This window comes from Mus caroli, chromosome X, assembly GCF_900094665.2.
Source record: "Mus caroli chromosome X, CAROLI_EIJ_v1.1, whole genome shotgun sequence".
NCBI lineage: Eukaryota > Metazoa > Chordata > Mammalia > Rodentia > Muridae > Mus > Mus caroli.
Genome location: NC_034589.1, coordinates 157,700,322 through 157,717,489, shown reverse-complemented (window position 1 = coordinate 157,717,489; position 17,168 = coordinate 157,700,322). Strand labels below are relative to the sequence as shown.

General features: G+C 36.0%; 1 protein-coding gene across 1 annotated transcript in view; it reads right to left on the bottom strand.

The window, feature by feature from the left end:
* The window catches only part of Mid1 (midline 1), a 329,163-nt gene extending 316,834 nt beyond the window's left edge, over positions 1–12,329 (bottom strand). Inside the window, exon 1 of the mRNA XM_029473477.1 lies at positions 12,259–12,329. The gene's annotated coding sequence lies outside the window, so the exon portion shown is untranslated. The remainder of the gene's footprint in view (positions 1–12,258) is intronic.
* Positions 12,330–17,168: the final 4,839 nt, after the last annotated feature.

The window sequence follows — 17,168 nt, the reverse complement described above, 5'->3', positions numbered from 1 at the left end:
CTTCCTTCCTTCCTTCCTTCCTTCCTTCCTTCCTTCCTTCCTTCCTTCCTTCCTTCCTTCTTGTACTTAAGAAACCAAATTATGTGACCTTACTAGATAAATCAAATTAAACCATAATCTATTGATGTTGATCTTTCAGTATTTTCTGAACTGTTAGCTATTCTGTAGAATTGAGTGTAGAACATATGAAAGATAAGCAGCATCGAAGGATCAGATATGTGAGAAGGAAAATACAACAAACATGCTTAAGAATATAAGATAAAGTCTGTGTTCTTTAGTTTTTATCAGAAGGATGGTAACTGATGTGTTTTTCAGTAGTCTTATGTTGAATCATTTCAGAGAGATAGATATAACTGCCTTTGAACAAAATCAATCAAACAATCATTTGTCCATGATTTACACACTAAATCATGAAATTGGAAAAATAAAAGCCAGGTATGGTTATGATAAGTAGATTTTAGCAATACAATGCATTGCAAAACTGCTATAATTACTAAGTTTTCAGATGAGATCAACTTGGTTTTCTTTTACATGGAAAGAACACTTCCTCCAGAGTGGCAGAAGAAAGAAATGGCCCCAGACACTAAATTCTTTTAGTCTACATTATTGCCATCTTTGTGTATTTATAAAAATAGCATTTTGTTGTTGATTAGGGGTTTTGCCCTATTGAAATATGTCTTCAGGACATGTATATTTTATTTAAATGACTAGCATGTTTCTAATCTGAGAGGAAATATAAAACCAGACTGGGTGAAACATCATCTTCCAAACAAATTTTAACTTTGTGTTTAATTTGTTCAAGCATATTTTTTTTTACAGAGAATTTGTCTCCAGGCAAAACTTTTAAAAGTCAGTTTTGAGCCAACATATGTTAGAATGATTGCCTGAAATCACTAAATATTTTAGTAGCAATAGCTTAAATTCATTTGCAAAATATTTTATATGTAAAACTTCAGTCAGGTCTAGTATAGGAAAATTCTTTGAAGGTATAAAGCTGTTCATTCTGAGTTAAATGAACAGAGTGATATAAAACAAATGTTTGCTTTTCTCTTTAGTAAGTCATTGTTTCTATATACTATCAATCCATTTCCTTGGCTATGTTAATGGGCATCTTTTGTCTTACCTAAATCTACAGGTCTCTGAAGGATGTCTAAACAATCCTGAGTGATTTAGAGTAAAAGGCCTATTAACAAGTTCAATGGACTTTTTCTATCCTAGAGGTGGTATATTTTGCCTACTTTGTCAAGAATGACAACTTCTTGGGGCATCCATTTATCAAACACTGGGCAATGACTCTCTCTGTGCTCAGAGACAATATTAGCCAGGACTCCCCAAGTATTTACTCTGCTTAGAGTTTTGTGTATACTTCTAATTTAGTCTTACCATGTGCCCTGGAGAAGATAATGTTAAAAGCCATCAAGACCAGGGAATTAAATGTTTCCCATCCAGCTTGCAAGTGACCAGTGAGTTATGTTTTTGTAGCACTAAATATTGCCACACTTCTAAGTATTTCTGTGCAACCTTAGTGGGCATTAAACAGCTAGTGATGGTGGCTGTGGCAAACTACAGACTATGAAAACAAGGTGAGTTACTTTCTTACACTTTTCTCTGACTGGAATGGGATAATATGTGTGTGTGTGTGTGTGTGTGTGTGTGTATGTGTGTGTGTACATGCATGTGTGCACATATTCACACATGCATATAGTTATGGACACATCTATTGTGCCTTAGTGAGTTTGTCTGAATCAGATGACAACCCTACGTGTGTCAGTTCTCACCTTTCACAATGTAGGTCCAAGAATCCAACTCAGGTTGTCAGGCTTGGTGGTAAGGAATTTAAACCCACTGAGCCTTTGTCAGCTCCAGATGAAATAAGTTTGAATTCAAATTTACTATGAGACTCTTCTTTATTCATGCCCCTCTATTTGTTACTTATGGAACACAAAATCTTTGTCTTAAACAGTACAGAAGAATTGTTAATTTTATTTGCAATTAATAACTTCAGATTTCTGCATTGCATTCTCTCCTTTGTCAGTCATGAGGTAGTAGATGCTCTTTCCCTCCAGCTCTCTAAATGTTTCCCTTTGGGACACAATCTTTCTCTCTTTTCCATTCTCATGAATTCAATATTCAGAGAGAACAAGAAACACATAGATGCCAAGGGGAAAGAAATCATTGCAACCTAACATAGCCATCTATATTCTCTCTGCACTCTCAGAATCAACCAATTAGTCCTTGTCTTAATTCTCTGGCAAATCTCAGAACTCTCACAATCCTCAAATTATCATCTTCCAAAATTCTTCCCTTAGGAAATGCCTGGCAACTTCCTGGCTCCTTGCAATCCTAGGACCTGAGTAAGAGCTCCATTTTATGGTGTAATATGAAAGTGCTCTTCCAGATGGATTATTGCGGACTATTTTACAAGTTATAAGACCAAGTATGCATGGTCATGGCCTCCCGAGATTTTCTAATTATTGGGCTGAGGAGAGTCATTTTAGTATTCATTACACCTAAGACCAATCCTTGCTCAGATTTTTGATCATATTTGATGGTGTTTGTTTTTCATATGTTAGAGCCTTTGTATCGCGGAATCCTATGGCTTTAGGCCTTCACTAGCCAAAAATGTAAGGCAAAATTGCTGATGAAAGGGGCCCTGGAATACAGCCAGTCCATTGGAATGAAAATGATAGAGCTGGCAATCACTAAACTTATCTGTACTGGACACGTGAATAAACTAGAGGGCAAGCAAATTGTTCAGCAGTCTGTCAGGACAAGATAAATACGTAAAGAAGGCAATAGCAAAGCCTTGCAAGGTGAACTGAAAGAAGCAAACCCACACAACCCCTGTCAGTGAACAAAAGAAAACAAGCAAGTTCCCTTGGATCAATTAATCAGAAATGCAGTTTCTTTTAACTTGGTGTGCTGATGTGAACCTATGAATCACACAACTCTCAAAGACAGAGTCTTACAACAAGCCAGGGTACTTCAGTCATAATGCCATCTCTGGAAAACGTCAGAAGAGTAGAAAATTTGATCTTTGTAATTTTTGTGTACCTAAAGGGCCAATTATCTATTAAACAACTATAGAGTGATCATTTCAAGGAAACACTAAAAGAGTCTTTAAAAATAGTCAGTAGATTCCAGTGATTTACGTCATAAAGAAGCAGACTATCTTAAGTAACACATGGACAATAAAAGCAAGCAGATGTTTGTACTCTAGTGAGGGCACTAATGGATGTGCTATGGCACTGTGTCAAAGTGAAGTTTGCCATCAACTGAATTATCCACTAGAGCTTTAAATAGAGCTGCACAATTGAGCCAACAACTGGTAAGCTGTTCCCAGCCACTCTGAGCATTATTCCTTCTTGCAGGTAACAATCAATAATTCACTGTTAACACACTGTGTCAAAACAGTTTTAGGAAAGAGGCCTTGAGATGTGTGATATACTATAATATGCAGACTTGCCCTAAAAAAAAAAAAGTTACTCGGGGTACTGAGTTATAAACATAAGTTATCATGAGCAAAAATGCCGGTGAGTTGGATTTGGGATTTCATGCACTAGCTGTCTGGAAGCTACCAAGTGAAGACCTAGTACTTTAAGCAATGTTTAACAATAGAAATGGATCCACAAACCTCTCAGCTTTTACTTCCCCCTCAGAAGTGTAAAGTATTTTATAAATACTAAGGCAGGTGCTGCCGGTTTAATTAAGGACTCGGAGGAGTATGGGAAGCATGTGGAGGATTAACTCTTAAAGCCATCAGGCTATTGTTCATTGACCTAGAATAGCTATTTACTAACTCTGGAGAGGGCAGACTGCTCTGTAGCACCTAAGAAGTCCTGGATTCTCTGTCACTCATGCTGTTTTTGAGGAAACGGCTTTTCTTTTTTTTTAAGCAAATTACATTTATACTCATATGGCAGAAGATTAGACAAATTCTACCATCCTCATGGGTCAGTTTTACTTATTCTTAGGAACTTACAAATTGGCCAGAAACTTTTGAATGTAACAGTACCTTCTCATTTTTTCTTTCTTCTAATTTCCCAGCTTCCCTGGTCTGATGTGTTGTTGCCGCCAAATTTTTCCTATTTAATCTCTTCCTTAATTGACTTTTTTTGTTGTTGTTCATTTCTTAAATTTTTAAAGCATTTTATTTGAAGTGTCTTTCCCATCCTTTCTTTTGTCTTCTTTCATTTTCTGCTTCCTGTATTTTCTATTTCCTGAAAATATGTGCCTTGCCAGTTGTATTGACCCTTTCATCCTGTACCTTGTTGTTTGGTGGGATTTTGCTTCTGTGGTAGGAAGGAGAGAGCAGATTTTGTTTCATTAGCCCCTACCATCTTGTAATATTTCCTGCTTATTTCCACCTTCCTCGTCTTGCATCTTTGATCCTCTACTTATCTCTAAGTCATTATATATGGTCATTAAAAAATGCTATTTTCTTTTCCCGTTATATCATTTTTCAGACATTTAAAATAATAAACACTGGTTGAAACTTTACTACCAAAATAATTGTAAGTGCATATGTCATATATGTGTGTAATGTACACAGAAATGAACATAAATGAATGTCATGTTGCCTTAGCATTGATTGTGACTCTAGTAGATAAAATAAGAACTTGCTATCCAAGCACCAGTGACAATAATAAAACTATTATTTTCCTGAAAAATGTGAGCATTATTAAAATTTATTTTTAACAAAACTAAATATATTTATAACAAAAGGAATGCTTCATTGAACTCACTAATATTATATATTGAAGTCAGAAGGTAATTTTTAAATTTTTGATGAACACCACGCAGCAACAAATTGTATATGGCACACACATACATACACACACACACAACGCACACACAGAGTATTTTCCTTACAAGAAGGTGGGTCATCTATGATTGTATAACTGAAGACTCATATATTGACTTAGGCTACCAAAATTCAACCATGAGAGTGGAGAAAAAAGTAAATCAAATAGACAAGTATATATAAAATAGGCTATTTAAGAGATAACTTGGGACATATTTTATTAGCTAATATATGATCTATAGTCTGTTGTCAGAGGCCTTCTCCCTCTTTTTACTTAAACAGACCAGGAAGTTTGATGGTGTGCAAAGCTCACACCTTTATCTCTGAAAGAGCTTGACTCAAAGGTCTGGAAATTGAAGTTCTCAACATTTTACACTGATTGTAATTTTTGATGTGACCTTCACCCTGGATCATTCTTGTGAGTTTCTTCATTATCTTCTGTCTACTAGCAAGTGATTTATTGGCAAGTATCTGCATTATTGGACAAAGTGAACTTATTTGCTGATTTGACACTATCAAGCTCTAGCTTCCGATTTTTTGCACTATGATTCCTAAAAAAATCCAGACTTGGAATAATTGCCATTGCATGTGCCGACTGGAAGTTTCTGTGAACTGGGCATTTCTCCCTTAATGTCAGCAAAGCCAAAGCAAAGAGGGTCTTTAAAATGTGAAATGGCAGTCCCTCTGGGAGATACAATTCTGATTTGAAATGAATGTTTTACAACACCCTTATATCCTTAAAGGCATTTGTGTCAAAATGGGACATATAGAGTAGAAATTACAGAAGGATTGGAAATGGAGGGAGTAGGAAGAGGAAGAAGAACTTGACAAACATGCCCAAGATTTCTATTTTAGATAACCAGCTTCCAGTCTTCTTACTTACTAACTCACATCTCACCTAAATCTCAACTAGAATGTACACAGCCAAATATCAAATAGCAGAATTAAGAACCATGAGCGATCTAGTTACCTGAGAGTACATAGAGAAAACTCACAATCTTCCATCCAAAGAGTTTACAAATAAAACAGAGTGGAAAGCTTTCTGCTCTGCACCATTTATTTCTATATGAAAATAAACATTTGTTGTATATAAAGAATTAAGATCTTGATGAGTAATTCAGGCATTTTAATAATTCAGTGAGTCATAAATGTGGCTTGTATCTGCATTTATGTGTAAGTGTAAGCATAATTGAAAGCATCCACTCAGGTCTAACAACAGCAAGAAAAGAGCTAAATAACATGTGCCAAGAACAATGGGAAATAAAGGAGCAAGACAGTGGGAGAATATTGCTAGTGACTTGCATCTGGCAATGCCAGAACACCTGCAGAGAGAGGGGGTGCTAATATTTGTAATCTATAAAGCTTAACCCTGTCCTCCCCATCACTTGTTCTTTCTCTGCGTCTCCTGTCCCTCTAGCTGTGGCTTTCACCAACTGACAACTTCTTTTTATGAGAATATTTAGAACCTAGAGAGGAATTTCCAGAGGCCAGACAGTGGAATTATACATATCATAGAAAATTCTTCTGAGAATGCTGGGAATATGGATTGGCAAAATCTTCACACAAATCCTGCAGTGAACATGAAATCAACCATGTGCCCTTTGGTCTGTGTAAACTCTTGGATTACACGTCCCAAGTCTTATAGTCCTTTTTTTTTTTTACAAGTGATAAGGAACCTCAGCTGAAAATATCTATCTTGTTCTTATATGGGATACTGTCATCCAAGATGAGGAGAAGCTGGAGTGAAAATGAAAGAATTCACCATAGAATGGAAGGTAATAGCTTTCCTGTATATTATCAACAAGGAGAAATCTTCACTTAGAAAATTTATAGTGTTGAGTTCCCTGCTGCCATGCCACCTTATACCATACCACATCCCACCCCACCCACCACACTACACCACACCACACCATCCACATATATTCTATGCCCAGGGAGTTACTAATCTCTTTTCAACTTTCAGGAGTAGTAAGTCTGTGGGATTACAATGCTAGCTCCTTCATAAGACTTCCAAGGAAATGACTGTCATGTATCTCTTTGAATTGTACCACCAACACGTAATACAGATGTTTATGGCATAAATTTAACATGTCCTCTGAGAGATTATACAGCCAGTGAATGGAACTATAAAATTCAGCCTCAAAACTTTTATCTTTCCTATTCCACTGATCTACAAATAACTCATCCTCCTTCCCAAATCCAGGTTACCTAGCTGGACTCTCAACTTTAAGAGTACTACTACTACAACTATTTCTATAGTTATATAAATTAAATCTGTCCTGGAAGTTTTATTTTGCATTTCTTTGTCAGTCACTATTTCCTGTTCAAGATTTTAGTTTCCTCTAATGATTTCAACTCTGAAATATCATGAAAATTGATCTCTCTTCACTTCTGCCACCACAGCACAAGTATATGTAGATATCTTCTTCCCCAGGCAGCTTTCCTTGTTCCTGCTTGATCCACACCAAATCACTCTGGCATATCTTATATCTGACCCGTTTTCTATGTTGCTGCCAATGTGGACTTTTCCAAAGACAAATGTCACCGTGATCAGCTAAACCTTCCTACTGTGATATGGCATACGTGGCTCCAGATTAGATCTTTTATTTCTTTCATAACACCTTTACTATTTGTTATGTTATAGTTTATCCATGTTTATTTCTTATGATAGAATACCATCTACATAAATCCATGTTCCACTTGAGCCTTAGTCTGTAAGGTGATAAATATTGTTATAAGGACATTGAGCATTCCCTTTGCACCTGAAATCGGGAGCTACTTAGGAGGTTTATCTCGCCTATAATTGTTATTTTATGGATGAAGATGAGGCAGATACAAACTTAAATATTCATTCTTAATATGCCTAAAGGAGTGCTTACAATAAATGAAGACTGAAATGGTTCTATTATAGATTCATTGTTTTCCTTTCTTAGGGGCATATAATTATAAACGAGGGTATCATAAACTTGGTGGGAATACTTCTAATATAGGGGGCACTTGATCTACATTTGCTGAAGCTGTACCTCTTTAACATGTATGAAATAATAAAGTGCTTATCTATGTACCCAAAGATATCAGACTAAATCAAATCCCCAAGAAGTTTAAATCACATGGCACAACCCATTGTGCAAATCTTCTGAAGCAACTTGGAAAACACTACCATTGTTTTGTTTTGTAACTTTGAGCCAAGGCTACCCAGTTGGAGTAAACTTATCTGCTCTCTGATAGTTTATCCACTGCTTTGTTTCCTAGGGCAATACATGATGAGTGTGTCAGTGTGGATATAAATAACTATACAATTAGATACTCAAGGGGGAGAATAATTTTGGCTTAAATAGCCAAGGCCTCTGTTGCAGAATAATACCTATAAATAATACATTTCCTGGCTCAAGCCCTTTGACAAAAATTCCAAATCTGTCACGTGTTAAAACTCAAACTGTCAAATTGAGGAGGTTCTGCATAATTTCATTTCTGTCTCAAGTTGAAACAAGTGAAAAGCAACCCACAAGAGAGTGTGANCATTCTCTGTCACACACAAGTCAAGGCATCCCAAAGAATGCTGTATTCCCCAGAGCACTGGAGTCTACGTTTATTTTTCTCTTAAAACGAAAGTAGCATTAACTAAACCCTTTCCATTTAAGATTTAGTTGGATACATAGATAGGCACTTTATTATTTAACACGTGTTAAATATTTTATACATGTTAAAATGTTCATGTCTGGGAACATGTGTGATATAATGCCAGACATACAGTCAGTCAATACATACGTGTTGGTTCTAAAAATGAGGTGGTAGATTATACATCTTCCATTAAATAATGGTAGGATTGAAAAAGTAGAAGCAGAAATACACTGATAGCCCACTTAACTATTCGATTATTTTAAAGTCACAACAGCTTCTCTTTTTACTTCACAAGAAGTGTTACTAGAACTCCTACCTTAATGACTTCTCCGTGATGCTGAACCAGTATCCAAGGCTCTTGCGCTACCTAGTGTTCTAGAAATGCTTCTTCTCAGTGTTGTGTCCTAAGAGTCCATGACAACTCAAGAGAGAACAGTTCATTTTAAAATTTTCTATGCTGAGAATGGAATCTAGGGTGTTATGTATGCTAATCAAACTCTCTACCAAAGAACTCAAACCCTGAATGACATAGTGGTATTGTAAACAAAATATAAAGTGCTACAACCCAGTAGAACCCCTGTCATTTAGAGATGCCCTGTAGTGAGATTATAGTGGTTTCTTTCCTCTGTCAGCACATGAAGCTCCTTGGAATCCACTTGGCATTATTTGGTTATTTAAATCCTTTCACCATGTCAGTTAACTGCCCAGCACCTGGTGGTGTATTGTACCCTTGAGATCTGAAGCTCTGACTTACAGATTGATCAGCATAACAAAGTGAGTAACTAAATGACTCAGCATTAAACTACATTTCACATGCCTTATACCATTCACATTATGAAATCTCTCTTTACACGGATGTTGTTATCTGTTGCATGGAGACACAGTGCAAGTTCATCTGTCTCTTATATGCATACGTTTCCTTCAGAGTACATAGCATAGGACTTCAGAAAGTGCTTGATCATTATTTGCTGAATGAATGTTATGGGATTTAATAATGTAACTTTAAAAAATGGCAATTGATATCAAATGGTAGGCAGATGAAGGCTGAAAATACCAACCAAAAAGAATAATAGAATCAATAACCTAATGCTAGCTACAAAAACAAACTAACACACACACACTGGGGAGTGGGAGGGAGAGGAAGAGGAAGAGGAAGAGGGAAAGATGGGGAAGAGAGAGAGGGAGGAAGGGAGAGAATATATGTGTGTGTGTGTATTTATATTTTAAAAAATCCTTCTGATATTAAATGAAATACACAGGATTTGAAAAGCCCAATGATTTCAGGGTAAATAATAAAAATTAGAATATTTTTCTTGACTCCTAAGGCAAACAAATTTGTAGCATTTTGATATGCTTAATCAGCATCATGGGCCTGAATTGTATGAACAAAGTAATCATATCTGAAACTCACTCATAGCAATGCTAGGCAGCCTATATACTAGCCAGTTTTTCTTAAGGAATATGACCTAAGATAACAAGATACCACCCAAAAAAAGAGGCATGAGTAAGTTTGAACCTAACTATAGTTTATAGGGTGCATATCACACTTAAGGAAGTCACAACTCATGAATACATCAAAATTCTTAGAAGATCTATCCTCCCCATCATGCCCAGCACTCAGGATCTTTTTAGCCTTTTTTTTTTTTTTTTTTAAACAGGAAATCTACTGCTATCTCATAGTTCTAAGGATGCTGCTAAATAATTGCACTCTTCATATCAGAACATAGCACCAGTGATTTGGAAGGGTTAATGTAAAACTATACCATCTTAACTGTCTTATGTCAGAGGATAATTTGGACACTAATGAATTTAATCTTCAAGAAGGAATCCACATGGAACTTTGATAATGCTGAAGTTTCCCATTCCATAACCAGTATTGTTACCTGTAAATGAGCTTGTGATGAGACTGAGATGCATATATTCTACAGCTAATACTTCCAATCATCTGTAACAACCCATATGTCACTGGCAAGGAAGTTAAATGTGAAATTCAAAATCCTTATGAAGACCCTCATCCTCTCTGACCCAGGAGACTTTTATGTCTTCCTAGTTATATATCCCTTTGGCTGTTAATGTAATCAGTACGTAATAACAATGTACACATCAACTCACAAGATAAATGGTAGACATGCCAGTTGCTTTGGCTTAGGGCCATCTAATCGGCAGCATGGTGAGACAACCTGGTATTAAACCATCTGTTATTAAGTGTCTATTTTAAAATAGTGTTTTTTGTCTCCTGGGTTAGTCACTCCCACTGATAGCTGCCCAATATTAACATTCCCTTTTTTTTTTCCAAGCAGCAATGTACAGATAACAACTTTAAACACTTTCATTATTCCCACACAGCCATGCTATTTTTTTATTTAATAAAATGTCTCCCATAGGTTATACCCTTCTTTTCCACTTCTATCTCATGGCAATGAACAAGCAGCATTTAAATTGTTTTATTAAACATGGTTGTATTGTTTAGAGTGAAAGACCCTAAGGAAAATTTGTCAGAGATTTTGTTCTTAGTAGTCAGATGTCAACCTTTTTTAAGACAATAACCTCACTGCAAGCAGGAGAGCAGAATATGATTTTCAATTATCAACAAAAAGGTGCACATTCTGTCAAATCTGATTTGAGAACTTTCCTTTATATTGATTTAGGAAATTAATATCCTATTATCGCAAATCTGCAACCAGATCCTCATTGCCACCTGTTGCACAATCTTGTAACACAAATTTTTAGGATAAAGTATTGTGCAGGACAGAAAAAAGACAGCTTTCATTTGAAAGATGAGCAGTCACAACATTTATCAAAACTATCCAAACTAACCCAAATCAATAAACCAGTTTCCTTTACAAAGGTAAAATTTACAAATTTGACCTTATTTCAAATCACTTTTGACAAGTATGAAAAGCAGCTTTCATTTCAAAGACTTTACCTATGCCTCTGAAGTTGAGGGAAATGGGTTTTTCAGGATTCCTTTCACAGTTGCCTTTTACATTTGACTGTTTCCAAATATAACTAAACTTTCCCTATAAGTTTGCTAAGTACTTTCACATCCCCATATTTAATTACAGTCAGACTGAGAGTTTTATATATGTATAGAGCACAGCCAATTTTAACTCAATTGACCACAGTGCCCTTGACATAACGCCTTATTCATCACTTGCAGCTTATATATAAACAGGCACATGCTAGTTGTCAAAATGCGAAAGTGAATTTCTATGTGTCTAGAACAAAGGAGGCAGCTCTGCCGCATTCTCTCCTCGGTGTCTCAGAAGGTGTCCTTTATTACATACACAGGATGCAAGTATTTTGCTCCTCGGGAATGAAAAATGATACTTCAGCCTGCCTTGTTTAAAATGATAAATTCTGTTTCTGCAGACTATCACCCTGCCTGTGGATTTCAGAATCCTTCTTAGATTTACTCTTACTTCCTTGGGGACTCGGCATTCCTTTGAAAGCACCCCCAAACTCATCTGCACTGTTTCAGAGTGCAAGAAAGATGAGAAAGTTTGCTCTTCACGATGATCTGGAAACTCTTGCCCAGTTTAAAAATTAAGACAGAAAGAACAGAAAAAGAAAAAAAAAAACACTTTCTGGAATGTCTAAGGTGTTAGGACTATTGCCTCAGTGGATTTTTGATGTGCAAAGCAGACAGAGAGGAGTTGGCTGGAGGTATGGGGAAGCATTGTGTTTGTTCAGGAAGGATCTGTGGTGTTAGAGGCGAGCAATGCCTCTCCCTATGCTTCCTGGGTGAGAGCAGTGAGGCGTGCCCCTTAGCAGAAGCAAGCAAAGAGAGAAAGAGAAAGAGAGAGAGAGAGCAGGAAAACAGGAAAACTTACCGGCTTCCCCATCTTTCCCAGGATCGCAGGTTTGTTTCTCAGTTGGGAGCTGGAAGAATCAAACCTGTGGGTCCTCCAAGGAGGCTGCTCCAGGGCAAGTGCAGACTCTGTTCTTCGCCTCGGATCAGCTGAATGGCTGGGGCGTTCAGGAAGCTTGCTCTGTCCAGCTGGGAATCGCTCCCCCTCTCCAGGGTGTGTGCTTACATGCCTCTCAGTCAGAGCAAAAATATATGCCAAACTCAGGTCAGCCTAACAGGTTTCCTTATATAGGTAAACATGAATTGCATTCCTGGTGAAAGAAGTTAACTAAGAACCCGTAACCTAGTTAACTCTATACATGCCAGAAGGGCTCAGTCAGTTGACCTGCAGAGGGTTTGGTTGCAGTACAAAGGGATTTGTGGGATTTAATTAAAATCATCTTTATCCTGGCAGTCTGCAAAAATTGGCCCTTTTAGTGTAACTGAGAATTAACAGCTAGTATTTTATATCATGCACTATGACCAACCCTATATTATCTGAAGGCATTGTAAGGAGAAATAAATCAAAGTTTAAGATATCATAATTTCTCTTTCGCGATTTTAAAAACAGGGCAATTAATTTTGAGATTATTTCCAAAGAAGTAAAACCTGTGGCAGAATGGGAATGAGAAGAGAATAAACTTGCACAAAACAAGGCACAACTGCCTTATTTGAGCCTAGCAACTTAGAGTTATTCACCTTTCCCAGGTCTTTAGTAGATACTACAGTATAAACATTTGATGTTTATTTGCTTTGCAATGCAGTGCTTACTACATCTTCAGGTGAAATCTATAGATGGAAGAAGGCCTAACTCAAGTTTGAAATATAGTTTAAAATATGACACATGTAGATTTTCTAATACTTGACTCTTTCTCTGCACTTCTGTCTCCTAATAAAGTAGTAATTGTTTTTCATTTTAATTCATTCCACTAAAGACTTAAGAAGTAGAGTTGTAAGGTTCTCCTATGCTTTTAATGTAGATAAAGACTGTCTAACAAGTATAATTAATCCTTTAAAGAATCACTTGGTCTTATTATATCCACCAGCTGACTGCCCATTGAGTAGTGACAACCTTATTAAAAATATCTTAGTGCTGTTTTTGTTCTCTGCTTCAGAGAGAATGAATGTTGTCATGCCACTGAAGCCAGCACCAATGCAAACTGATCACAAAGAATTCCACTAATTTAACAGTCTAGAAGATCAACTTTAAACAACATTTCAGTCTGAGCAAAGGCAATCACTCTTCTTATCTCTGTAGGAATGCTGTAAAGTGTGTATTCTTTCCTTTTCACCATAATCAAATGGGCTGAGAAAGGTAAAGTGATTAACACCCAACATCTCAGGATCAATTTGTGATAAATCCCATTCCCTAGATCTTCTTGAATTTAACTCCAATGGCATTTCTGATAAAAATCAATTTTAAGAAACAGAAAAATATTAAAATGGCACTTTCCCATGTCCAATTTTATTTTTAATAACAATATGTTCAAATAGTTTGAATATAATGCACAAATTTATTTAAGATAAAAATATTTTCCAGAAAGTCATAATTTATTGATGAGTGCATTTGAATATCTCTAAACTGAGCATAAAATGAGATCAGAATTGTACTTTCATTGAATGTGAGTTGGGGTTGTGAAATATTATAAAAACATAACTTCGAATGTATTGCACTCATTTTCTTATTCTGTTCATAGGATCCACAGCCTTGTTATATCAAGTTAAGACCCATCTTAATTCCTCCATTGGAAGGCATGTTAGTGTATTCTCTATATTGGGTTTTCACTAATGTTTAAAGTTTGGTGCCATTCCAGGTAAATTGCTTTTATTAATACAGTCTATGTATGATACTCCACTCTTTATACACTCACAATTCCTGCTGTTGCAAGTAATGTTTATGCAGGAAATTTAGAATGTATCAACATGTTGCTACAAGACAAAGAATGCATTTTTCCCCAGGGGAGAGGAAAGCTTTAAATGTCTTAAGCTGGCCTCTAAATTTATTGTTGAAACTCTTAATAAACAATTGTTTAGGTTTTAAACACAAAATACTATAGACTATAATTATTGAACTAGAAGTTCAAGATGAAATTAGGATATTGAAATAGCTTATTGTAAAGAGGCAACACAAGTCTCTGTGAAATTAAGTTCGATTAACTAAAGAAATTGTTTGAAAAAAGCTTGGTCACTGATGCAGCATTGAACATAGCCATAGAGAACCTCAGTGAGAGAGTACTTGCAGTTGAGCAATTACACCATGCCAAAAACTAAAACAAAACTGCACTTGTGGAAAAGTAAATAAAATATAGGCCTTACTTGAAGTGTAGAAAAAAACAATGTGGTCTAAAGAAAATATCAGGGAATAGATTTTTTTGAAATTCACAACGATTTATATCTAATGAGCAGCTGAGCCACATTTCAAACCTTGGTCCACCAGACACTGGAATGCTTGCTATTTTTACTCCATCCCAAGTATGCCACACTATTCAAAGAATGGTAAATGAGTTAGTGGCAGAATATGCATCAAATTAACTTTACTTCTTGAATGTATGACTTTGGGCAAGTGGCTTAAAATTTATGATTCTCACCTACAAATTGAGAGTAAAACAAAAGAAAATAAAATCAAATAGTTTTATATTTCACAGATTTCTGGAAGTTCCTCATGAGATTTCATGTCAACAAGTCCATATACACTACTGATGCTTCTTTTAGCCCAGGCTTTCATCGGTATGCTTGGTAAACAACTATAAGCAAGCTTTATATATGCTAGCTATGGGGCTAGCCAACTTGAAGGAAATAATATTTACATGCATACGGTACAATGTGGAACTGGAACTCAAGAGTGTTTTACTGAAGACCTGTATGAATACAGGAATATTATTAAATGGATGCCACTCATGCTCCCACTGTCACTGTGCATAGTTCAAGTATTTTAACCAAATAAAGGTTGATCTTGCCATGACAATGCCTGTAGAACTAACCTGACCCAAATAAATTAAATACCAGACAAGAGTAAAATATAATTCAGTAGTCATATATCACAACAATGTCCCTTTTCTAACAGTTGAGAATGATCAATTCAATCAAACAGCATATTGGCAATGCTATAAAAGCTGGATACTCAGTGCATTTTTATTAATTATGTACAAAACTATTTTAAACACTCCTAAATCCTATGGTGTTCAGTTAACTAAAAATATATTTTAATTCACTGTTGTTCAAAAAAAAACCCCACATGTAATTGGTATGTTCTATGTTTAAGGAGGTATCAAGAACACATTAAAAAAATGATACACAGAGAATAATAATATAATAATAATCAGATTTAATAAAACTGTGTAGAAAAAATAATATGATAATTGTGTCAAGATTATGTTAGATTAGGTAAGATTATGCCAGAGCTACAAGCAGTCCACAAATCTTAGTTGTTTAGCAGAACAAAGTTGTATTTCTCATTATGATTTCTCAAGTCAACAAACTCAAAATATGTGGATGTGTCACTACTTTCAACATCTCTTTTTATCATTGTAAGATAAGGAATAGCGATTTGGTGAATCATTCACTAGCTTTCAAAACTTTAATAGGTTCATCTAAAACCATTGATTATATTTGTGTTCAACATTCAACTCTTATTTTGAATGCAATAGTATCTAATCAGTCATTTCCTGCCTTAAAATGACAGTATTGTTTCAGAAATGATTTTGAGGATGAATACTTAATCCATCCCAGTCACTCACATGGGTGATAAAATATGCGATAAAGTGAATTAATTTGAAGATGGAAGGGTGGGATTAAAGATAAAGAATATGTATGACAGAAACTATAATAACCTAACACTAACTTGTGAAATCAATATATACAGGTAACCTACCACTTTTATTTGTAAAACTTCTTAGGATAACTATTGTGGTAGGGATCTGGGGTGATATCTCAGCAGTTAGGAGCTTACTACTCTTACATAGGATCTGAGTATGATGTCCAGCACCCAATAGTAGCTCACAACCATCTGTAACTTCAGTTCCAGGGGATACAGTGCCCTCTTCTGGCTACCACAGGCAAAATACACATACATGATACACATACACAAAATACACATACATGATACACACACACAAAATACACATACATGACACACACACAAAAATACACATACATGATACACACACAAAATACACATACATGATACACACACACAAAAATACACATACATGATACACACACACAAAATACACATACATGATACATACATGCTACACTCTCTGGTCGAGTCAGCTGGACAAGCCAAAAAGCTTAAAAGTCACTCATGAGGCAAAAGAGTTTCAAGGAAGCTCTCCTCCTGGAGTCTAGCATTCTCTATCCATATATTAATTTTTCATTCCCGTGTTCCATTCCTGCGTTAGTCTAGTGTATGGATCCACGTGCTCTCTTTCAGTATTTTCCTATTATAAGTGCCTTTTAAGATTGAATTCTGACATAGCTAAAGCCTTCTGCCAGTGTTCCAACAGTCCTAAAACGTCCTTGAACTAGACAGTGACATTCAGAATAGCCTCTGTTATTACACTATCAAAAAAAGCCAAGTCGCTCCCATATACAGGAATTTACTATGGTTTAGGAAGTAGATCAGGCTGTGGTTTTAGAGTATTGCATTATTCATGAGATGGTTAGCTAGAAAGTTAGAACCATGACTTGGGTGTGAAAGCCCTTGCCCTAGGAGTGAAAAGTTCTCACACCTGGCTTCTAAGACTATAGCTGACCTTAGATAGGGCTGACTTTGTCTCAGTTATTTTATAGCCCATTTCCTGCCAGTCTTTGCGTTTCCATTCCTCTGTTCTGTGTAAGAGTCATTAAGCATCCAGTTACCTCATTTTGTACCTTGCGGGTATGTCACCCAAC